The sequence below is a fragment of the Passer domesticus genome, chromosome 1 (genome assembly GCF_036417665.1).
Source record: "Passer domesticus isolate bPasDom1 chromosome 1, bPasDom1.hap1, whole genome shotgun sequence".
Lineage (NCBI taxonomy): Eukaryota > Metazoa > Chordata > Aves > Passeriformes > Passeridae > Passer > Passer domesticus.
The window spans coordinates 143,632,850-143,643,883 of NC_087474.1; the positions used below are offsets into that span (position 1 = coordinate 143,632,850).

At 37.4% G+C, this 11,034-nt stretch overlaps 1 long non-coding RNA gene across 2 annotated transcripts; it reads left to right on the plus strand.

Moving 5' to 3' along the window:
- The first annotated feature begins 1,034 nt into the window (after positions 1-1,034).
- LOC135289804 (uncharacterized) lies at positions 1,035-6,836 on the plus strand. 2 transcript variants are annotated; one of them, XR_010352546.1, is made up of 4 exons: positions 1,035-1,146; positions 3,646-3,862; positions 5,293-5,385; positions 5,458-6,836. It is a non-coding gene; the product is annotated as an uncharacterized LOC135289804 (long non-coding RNA). The 2 variants fall into 2 exon arrangements; XR_010352545.1 differs by having other exon boundaries at positions 5,293-6,836.
- The last annotated feature ends 4,198 nt before the right edge of the window (positions 6,837-11,034 follow it).

The window sequence follows — 11,034 nt, forward strand, 5'->3', positions numbered from 1 at the left end:
GTCACGAGCTTTCTTTAGTATTTTTCAGTAGTTAGTGATAGTTTTTGTTAGTGTAATATTCTGTAATATAGTTATAGTATAATATAGTATAATAAAGTAATTAATTAGCCTTCTGATATCATGGAGTTCTGTGCATCTTCATTCCCAGACGTTGGGGTTGCTCACAATTACAATCATATTTAAACTTAATTTAGTTGTAATACACAATTTCAGAATCATGTTCAAGAAAAATCCAGTTTTGAAACACTTTTCAGTTTGAGAACTTTCCAAAATTTCTCTTTTTTTCTGCAGATGATGATTGTTCTGATTTAGGAAACTACATAAAAGATGTAAGAGGTGCAAACCCAATTCAAAGCATTTCAGATTGTTAAATTAAGACTTAAGCAGAGGAAGACAATGCCTTTGTGCTCTCTTTGGGATAACAAAGTACTTAAGCACAAGCTTATAGAATAATTTAAGCAGAAGTTGTGTCAAATTTGGTAGGCATTTTTGTTGCAGTTATCCAGTCCTAGCAGGGGATTGATTTCTATGTAATCAAATTACTTCATTAAATCACAGCCTTGTATTTCTCTTCTGAACTCCTGAGACAGCTACTGAATTTAACAAAAGGCCATCAGCTCAGCACAGGGCAGGCAGTGCCTTGCTGGCACAAAGATGACTCTCCTGGCTGACTTCTCCAAAGGTTCTGAACCTGCCAGGGAATTTAACTGGATATTGCATGCGATGAACTGTCAAAGCAAGCAAAACCTGTGATCTGCACAGAGGCAACCAGCCAATGGACTGACTCCCTCAAACCAGGTTAAAACAGGAGGCAGATGTTGGAACCAGCTTGTTGGAAATTGGGTTTCTCTGCAGCTGCACAGTGGAGTACTTCCAGTTGCTCCAAATGCATTTTTGGAAAGCATTTTTGGAATAGGAATTTAAAAGAAACTGTGAGGCCAGAAATCCTTAGCAGGCCAAATTTCAGGTTTAAAGGTCACTGTAATTGTCGGAACAAATAATAATATTTTTGATTTGTCTTTTTGTTTTTCAAAGATGGAAAAGACAGTGGCCATGTTTCCACAATGAGCAAAGTGAAATTGTACCAGTTTTGTTTTCCCAGCAGGAGCCATCTTCCTGTCTCTCTTTCCGCTGTACTGTTGACAGGTGAGCTGGGATGCTGCTGTCTTCTCACCCTCCAAATGCTTGATTCTGGGACATGTCCTGTGAGTCTACAAAAATAAACCAATTGGGATTTTATCCTGGGAAAATGCAGAGTAGAAATCAGCTCTGTGGTGAACATGAAGAACTTCTGACTCATGTCTAATTTGATTTTATCAAAAGCTTACTGAGTTTAGGAGAATCCTAGGCATATGGTGCCAGGAGATCTACAGGATAGGAACTGTGTGTTCAGGAAACTGATTTCAAATAGGAAACAGAAGGTCGTTGATACAACTGCACTGGAGATAAAACAGGTGGGAAAATATACACGTTTCTGGATGTGGCTTTGTTTCCAGTTTAACTCCAGGTGCAAGAAGTTTTATAGTTGGTGACTGACCACAGCCTAGACAATTCCTGCTGTTGCTGGACAGCCCAGCCCTCCTGTCAGCATCATGAGAAGGATGTGGCCAGAATGGATTTACCATAGAGGAGATGAGTATGAGTAAAACCCACAGCAATTCAGCTCTTCTGATTTGTTAATGGAGGTCTACAATAATACATTTTGCATGGATAAGGTACTTTACATGGAAAATCCTGAGCAGAGCTTGTGTGCAGCATGGACTTACTGAAATGGTGAGAGCTGACTGCAAAAAGGAGCTCTGAATGTCCTTTCAAGTATTGCCCACAGCATAACTCCAGAGCAGTTCATGCCTCTTCCTGCTGATGTGTCACAAGGTGGCATTGACTCAAAGCCAGCTTGAAGTGCTTTGTGTCCTGCAGCTGCAAGTCCAGCCAGGAGAACGTGCTGGCTCCTGAGATTGCTGTGCTGGAAGGTTTAGTGAGACTGAAAGACTGCAGACATAATCACAAGTGGTCAGATCAAAATGTAGCATGAGAGAAGCCTTTAGTCCACTCCTTACAAAGATAAAACATTTCTCTGCAGACATGGAAAAGAGGATCAGATTAATACCTGAACATTTGTATGATTTTTTTATGCATTTTAGCTTAGTATACACTTGTATACTAAGCTAAAATGCATAAAAAAATCAGTGTTTCATCACACCTCTGTAAGATGAGACTCGGAGATGAGTGAGTGGCACTGAGGTCTCTCTAGCTCAGTGGGATGGAATCCAAACTTTCATCAAATGAAAGTTAGAGCTTTAACTTTCCACCAGTGCAAAATTTTCAAGCATTTTGGAATCTCAAAATGGAATTTTGAGATGTCATTGCACTCCAAATGGGTTAAAAGATTTTCCTGATGAAAGAAAAAATTTAAAAATCACCTGTGTTCTGTAGGTCTCACAAGTCCCAAAAATTCTAGATTTTATAATTTTGGAAAAAAGTTATATGAAGTTGAGATAGCTCCTTCAATTTTATGCTACAACATTTTTAATTTTTATGTGTTTTATCATTTTATACAATTTTGCAGGAAGTAAAAGTGAATAATCTCAATTTATGGGAATTAATGTGTCTAGATAAGTAATAAAGGAGAAGTAGATGCTTCTGTCTCCTAATTCTGGGACTAATAGCTAAGTTTATTTCATGGCTACTGCCTATGCAAGCGAGTAGAAATTTTTCACAAAAATATTTTTTTATTAAAATGTTGCTTTGGATTATACCAAAATACTTCCTTTGAATTTCATTGCAATAAAAAGGATATTGAAGGTATTGTAAAATTTAATGCAAATTATGAGCATAATTCTTGTTTTTATTATACTACTTTAATTTTTCTAAAATTTTTACTTTTATTCACATATAGTAACCATAATATCCATTATGCAAATGCAATATCCATATGTCCAGCTGTTTCATTATCAAACACAGTCTTTTGGCTTAAGAAGCAAGTAAAAGATGTTTCAGTGAAAACTTTGTGAACTTGATGATGATATCTTTAAGGGTTCTGAAAATGTAAAGTAGCTCTTCTGCTTTTAATAAGGCTTAAGAAAATAATGTAAAATAAAGCGCCAAACAAAACATCACAAAATACTATCTAGGAGCACTCTAAATGACAGATTTATAGCAGGACAGAAACTGATTTGTAGTTGTAATTGTTTTGTGGATTTTTGTCCAGTTGAGTTTTCCCAGATATGCTGGTGCAAGCAAAACAGCATTTACTTTTGTGTGAGTGTTAATAGACAAATTCATTTTTGAAATTCTAAGTAGAGATTGGTAAAAAAAGTGCTTTTTATGAGGTCTTGTTAGGCAATTTAGAAAAGGTTAACTTACCTCTGTCTCTTGTAAATTAACTTCTTGATCTTCCCATCAAAGCAACTGCAGCACTACCAAATTTGACACTGCTGCATGTTGAGTGATGATTTGGGGTTTATGAGAATCACTAGAAGGGCCTGGGGTACTGGGAGAAATGTATTTTCCCAGAACACAAAACGTTTACTTAAGAAAGCTAAAACACCTGGGAAAAAAAAAAAAACCTCAAGAATTTGAAGACATCTGGAACTCCACCTGAATTTACTGCTTATCCTGCATGTTTTTGTTTACTTTTTTTAGATATCCATGGGCACACACATCAGAGGAGTGAAAGGAATCCCATGGAGAAGGCTGGATGGCAAGAGGTTCTCTTGAGCCCCTGGAAGTTCTGCACAAAAATTCCCAAACAGGCTCGGATTTCTCCAGGAGAATATTTTCTTCCATTAATTTTTGCAGCAAATAAGGAAATTAAAGGACATGGAAGTACTTGGTAGAAGACACATAGCTATGGTGCCAGGTACAGAAAACAATCTATAACTTTGTTATGACTTTTTCCTTCGTTTTTAGGATTGTCCAGAGAATTAGTTAACAAAGGAACAGCAAATAGGTGTGAGAGAAAGAAAAGCAGGAAGAGGCCACATCTAACATCACAGTGTAAGACTTTTTTTCTTGCTGATATTTCAAACTGGATCCTCAAATCCTTGTCCCAGGCATTCACTTTGTGGCAAATAACCCTATCAGAGAAGAAAGATATGTGTGACTATAATGTGCAGGCAAAACTGTGCATAGCTGGGGCATAAAAGGATTCTGGATTTTGAGGACTACCAATCAGCTGAGTTTTATTATGATTTTTTTTGTTTATTTTTTCAAGAGGAGAACATATATTGAATGTGAAGATCATAGATACATATACATATATATATATATATAATGGGTTTTTTTAGTTAAGAAAGCAAGAATAATACGTAATGCCCTAGTATTCCTTTAATCTGCTTATTCAGTACTAGTGTAATATGTCTTCTTTCTTTAACCAGGCTTCTGAAAGTCCCAGTAAATTAGTGAGGCCCATACACCCACTTTATAAAGATTATGTCATGCAACAAAGATTAAAAATAATATGTAGTTCAGGACAACGAAATTCTAAATTTAAAGGAATTCAATGACTAATCTCACTCATGTAAATTGTACCATAAATTTACTTACTACTCCTAAAACAAAAATGAATTCAAAAGAATTTTATAGCACTTCCTCTGTAGAAAATTGCTGTCAGGGAAAAGGGCTGAGTTAACTGAATGAACACAATACCCATAATCCTTAAAATAAAATACATTAACTAAAGATATCTTCAAATTGTTCTGCTGCCAGTCATGCTGACTTACTTATTTTTGTCTGAAGTATAGGTTTTAAAGCTGACATTATTTTTCTTTATGGTAAGGTTGGGTTGGACTCTGCTGACTCACTATAAGTGAACATTAAACACTGAGTTTGAATACACTGAAAAACATTGTAAAAGCCTTCCAGATTACTCAGCTTTCAAAGATTCCCATTTCTTATTATGGATGTGGCAAAGCATTGTTTTAGTTAATAGCCGTGAATAAATTTTTTGTCATCTCACAATTTTAATAGAAAAAAGAATTAGTAGAAACTTTGAATAAACCTTCAGTAATTTAATTTTTTACATTTAATGTTTAATATGAATTGGATGTTGAATAACAGTTCTGTCCCATCTGCCTCTGTGCCTGCTTCCCATTGCTGCAGCACAGCTACCAGTCACCAAATTGTGGAGCTACCAGATGCTGTGTAACCTGTTCAGGAGAGGTGAGCTGATTCCTGTGGTTTCACAAGTCCTCAAAAAGATATTTGCAAAGGCTTTCCATCCCTGGCACAAACAGAGGCAGGAGTCACAGGGTCTTGCTTGAGAAATGATCCAGAGATTTTCCCTTGCAGGAATTCATGGCGGGGACAGAGATTGGAGAGTTGTGTGGGAAGAAGTTGCCAGTCTGGCTGCTGAGCCTGGGTCCCCTGCAAGTGGCAGCTGAGGTACAGACCCCTCTCCAGCAGTGCCGTGGCAGCACATCCATGAGCCTGGATCCCCTGCAAGTGGCAGCTGAGGTACAGACCCCTCTCCAGCAGTGCCGTGGCAGCACATCCATGAGCCTGGCTGCCGAGGAAGGCTGTGGGAGGAAACACCTGCTCACCCCTTGGAGCTGTGGCTCAGGCCAAGCCCCATGGAACTGTCAATGGCTTTGCAATGCATTTGGTTGATGCTGCATAATCACAAATATTGCTGCTGTCTGGGCTGGATTTAATTTGGGGAGGATTCAAAGAAAGTACCTTGGGAAGGATTGTATGAGGAGAAGACACATAAACCTTTCTTCCTGACTCAACTTTGTTATTTTCACAAATGTGGAACACATTTGGTCTGGCATCCCATTGATTTGTTTACTGCTTTTGTGTCCCACATTTGCTGAGACTTTCCAAACATAGATATCTCTCTCATCTGGCCTGGCTCTGACTACTGCACTGAGAACCCAGCATAAGAGGTGGAGTACATGTCCAGGGCATTTGGGTGGGCATGAAATTGAACACAGTGAACTTTTGAAATAACCTAGGCTGTACTTTCAGGTTTGCCCATGGCTCAGGTGTAAAAATTATTTGGTTTTTTAGGAAATTATGCTAGAGTATCAGCTATAAGCCCTTACCTTGGGTGCACGCAGCTCTCTGTTTATGTGCTTTGCCCCTGGATGTGGAATGTTACAGCACTGTTATGAATCATTTTGTCCATGGAAACTTTGGAAACAATGAAGCATGGCATGCTTTCAAACATTACTTTTGTTATAAAAATCAGTGGCTCCTACAGTGACCTGAAACTAGTCAGGTAGGATTTAAATGAGCAAAGAATTTCACAGATGGCTGACTTGTTACTCCATTGTAGCACGTGTATATAGTTCTTTGTTTCAAAAAACATTTTCCCCTTTTGTTTTAGACAAGACTATTAGTAGTTTTTCATACAACTATGATTCCTAGTTTAGGTAGGATGTATTTCAGTCAAATAAAACTGAAAGAAAGAAGAAAGCCATCTTCTCATCTCAGCCATTTTGCAGAGAGAACCCTCTCCCTGACTTTTCCTTCTAACCACCATCTCAGCTGTACTAAAGAGGGCAAGAGATCCTCTTCAAACATGCTGAGGAGTTAAGTATGTATTAGCTCCACTGTCCTGACACCTGACATGATCTGCCAGACCAGCTGGGAGATCTAAAGAGGGTTTCTTTTCTGCATATACTTTGAGGCCTAGTGTGTAGACCCTGTTACACTGCAGTCTTTCAGAAGTGCACTGACTTCTTTGAAACGCCTCTGCATGGCCCAGAAGAAGACACTTTTGCCAGAAGCAGTCTCCTAGCATGCATCATTCTTGGCAGTATCCGCAAATAAACTTCTTGTAATTGATTTAATAATTTTCAAATAAAAAAATTATGATAGCTGTGGACAGCTATAAATAACAGAAATGAAACACATTATTTGCACTGCGCCTTCACATGCACTTGTTTAGCTCTTTTTGCTGTTAAGTTAAAACATCTGTTTCTATGGAAGTGGAGCATTCCATGCAACAAATACAGCACTGGAAGTGACCCACATATTAAATGACAACATTTGACAAATTCTAGCGGTTGATTACTGGGGAGGAGTAGACTGTGGTTATAATCAGAGTAAACCAAAAAAATGTGTACCTTTATAAACCTAGAGTTTAAATGAAACATCTGTACTAAATCATGTTCGTAGAACTGCACTGTAGCCAACTACCAGACCATATGATAATGGGGTGTTTTTAACAATCCCTATTTCCATCGCCGTCCTCCAAATCAGATCCAGACTGTGCCCACTGGCACAAATTCTGCTGGAAACCAATTGGAATAGTGTCAGGCTACAGTGAATGTTGTAAGTTTAGATACAGATACCCATAAAATGTAGTGATTCCAATGCCTTATGGAGATTATGAGCACAGGTAGACACTCAGGTGAATATTAGCTGTAGCTTTGTAGGCTACAGACTTTTCCAGTCATGGCTTAACCCCTGGCAAAGAGGGATATGTTGAAACGACTGCAGAATTTTATTCATAAGGAAATATGAGTGTAGAGCAAGAAAGTGGGTATTAGAATTGCAGCAGCAGCTGGTGATAAACTGGGAGTGCTCAGGCTGGCACCAAACCAGGTATGGCAGCTCACTTAAATAGTTCTTTGGGTCAGTGAAATTGGTATACAATAGTCAAGTAAATACAATTGTCTCCAACTGTTTCCTGTTGTTGTTAAGAGAAGACAAAGCAAAAGAAAAGTAGTGTAGTCCATCTCTTTATGTAGATTCTTATACTGGTATTCATCTGAACATATACATTTTCGTTTTAGTGTAGAATATTCCCTGAATTAGTTAAAAAACACAAATGCCCAAACTTTGTATTAGCTCTACATAGTCCCCACAATTTTTCAAAAACAGAAAAAAAAGGCATATCTAGCCTGCAACTACATTGTTAGTTTTAGGTGACCTATAATAAAAAGGTTGCTGTTTGTTAGGAAGACTTATTGATGTTCCTTGACCAACCCAAGTAATGCTCAATAAAAACTGAAATATTGAAAGAGTGAAATCTTACTGAAGCAATAGCAAGAAATAGTAGTTAATTGGGACATGTAAGATCCTCATTTGGATTAAGTAGATGTGTTATTTGGCAGGAATAAAAGTATAGGCTACATTAACATGGAACAAATAATATAATGAATTACCAGCAGTGTCTAAATTTACTGTTAGTAGGGCACACCTAAAACCGCAACAATCAAATTATCTCATTGCTTACAGATAACCTGGCAGGGCATTATTTCAAAGAATCATAGACTTTTAGGATGGTTTGGGATGGAAGGGATATTAAAGATCATCTAGTTCCAACCCCCTTCCATAGGCAGAGACAAGTTTGACCTGGCTCCTCAGAGCCCATCCAGCCTGACCTTGAGTGATTCCAGGGATGGGACAACCAAAACTTCTCTGGCCGACCTGTTCCAGTGCCTTGTCACCCTCACAGTAAGGAGTTTCTTCTTCCTACATAATCTAAATCTACTCACTTTCAGCTTAAAGCCATTCCCCCTTGTCCTGTCACTACATGTCCTTGCAAAAAGTCTCTCTCTAGCTGTCTTGTATGCTCCCATCAGGTACTGGAAGGTGCTATAAAGACATGGGACAAGTTTCTACGACAACATGCATGTTCTATAATGAAGGGGTAGAGAAAAATCTATACAGTATTCATTTGAAATATAAACTTGAGGACTTTGATTGCCTGATACTTAATTTTAAGAATTCTGTTTGATTGTCCAAAGAGTGTATGAGAAGCTTAAATACTTTGGCCACTGCCATAGTAGACAACCAGTGCCACCAGTGTGCTTAAATATACAAGAAGATCTAAAATAAAAATCTTGATTGCTTTGAAATAAACACAAAAGGTGGGGGTGGGGGTGCGTGGGGAGGAGAGGGAGAGGGGGAGGAGGAGATGTTAAGCTTGAAGACTTAGAAATATCACACTACCTTTGGGTTTATAGCTTATTTTAAAATGTTCCTGGATTTATAAATGTTATTGTCACAATTGATTATTAGATCATTTTGCCTGACTTGATCTTATATAAAAGGAATGTCTAAAGAGAGTCCTCTGAGAGGGCTCTTCTTCATTTAATACTCTAAAACTAATAACATACAGTGCCTTTACACAAAATAAAATGCTTTGCCATATAGATATTCAATTAAATAATTCTCACAATTTATGTTGTGCCTACCCATTTTTATGATGATGTTTACTTCAAAATCCAATTTCACTTCAATTTCACTTCCATTTCAAATTGAATTTCACTTCAACTAGTTTTCTTCTGGTGATACAGCATTCAACAAATAGAACTGCTTGATCAGAATCACTTAAATTTTCTCATTCTTTGGCCTCTTTCAGTGGCAGGCCATCAGTATGTATTTCAGTGTATTACTTTCTCAGTCATTTATAATGGCACAGATGAACTGTTACATGAAGTTGAAAAACTATCTTTGAACCTGCCAACACCAGTGTCTTGTTTCTTAAGCCTAACCTTCTGGTTTGGAGGATGTTTACAATGGTTACATGTCTGACTAATGAAAGTTGTCAGCTTGATCTGCCTTGTCAAATATGCTACTAACCAAAATCTACTTATAGATAAAAAGAGTGCTAGTAATTGATGAAATCATGCCAAATTCTATATAAGGCAATTTCAGAGGGTTTTTCTACACCACAATGTGAAGGTTGCAAGTTACACACTATAGTTCATCACTCCTGAACAGAAAACTTTTATATGCACAATAAATAACAGCTAAATTAAATGGAAGGGGTATTTTGTCCAGATAAATTTTGGGACACCTTTCTTAAAAATACTTTTAGCAGGTAGAGTTCCTCCTCTTTTCTCAAAAAATGCAGCTACATCTTGACCTCATGATTTGTAGAACTGTCTGGTATTAAATTCACTCCAGCACAGAAATTTTGAATTTTGCAAAGCCAGTGAGCAGGACCACTACCACTTTGTAACTTGAGTTTTTCTTTTCATATTATATACCATTATTTAATTCTATTTTGCCATTTGTATGTTGTGTGGGATCCTGACTGTATGGCATGACAGTTGAAAGTCTGGTGCACACTCTTGACAGCTGTTTTGAAGTGAAGGCTGCAGTGCGTGCTACATCTGGAGGTGCTGAGGTTTGACTGCAGACAGTGAAAAAGTCCAACTTCTCTTTAGGGATGACTGGGATAGATTTACAGTATCTAAGCTCTCATTCAGGAAGGGGACTCCATAAGGATCTACTCAGGCAGTTGCCATTGCAAAATCAAAGCCAAAGACTCCATGGCACATTTTTTGATACTACAAAATAAGTTAAATAAAAACAAATTAACTATTGAGTCAGGGAACTCATGGCACTGCCTATATTATTCTGAAATGATAGCCAAAAGGTATAGGTTTTCTGTCTCGTTTTCTTGTTTTTTAGATAAGCTTTTGTTTACTTTTACTTGTAAAGTTGAATCTGGACTTCATAGGAAGCTTTATGGATGACTGGAGAATTGCTAAAATGGTAATACTATCAATCTCAAGAAATTCAAGTCTAATTAATTAAGATGCAGTGTGTCTTAAAGAAGTGGAATGGGAGGTAAAAGGCTTGGCAGGTTGTTTTCCTGAACTTGATCTGTTGTCATTTTTGCTCTGGGAAAAGGATAATCCTTTATGAAAGATTTCATGTCCTGTCCAGTCAAAACCGCTTAATTCACACATTTGTGTCACATAAAACAGTATATTCTTATGATTACACAAAACCTTAAATTTTTAATACTATTATAAAATCACAATCAATGTTGCTTAATTCCAGAACAAAGTAGAAATTCACTTTGTACACTTGCATACTTAAAAAACTAAAGGGGCCCAAGTTTTTCTACACATGTAGCATTCAAGGAGTGATGCATTTTGATAAATTCACCCACTACACTTAATCCTGGGAGTAGTACTTTCCAAATATTTCTGGCTTCTATTTATTAATCCAGAATGTTCCTCCTAAAATGAAAGTGTCCTGGGTATTTTATAATGCATAAGGATTGGCTGGGAAGGTGATTGCTCTGGTTATTGGCATTTCCTTGGTTTTTTCCAAAATGTT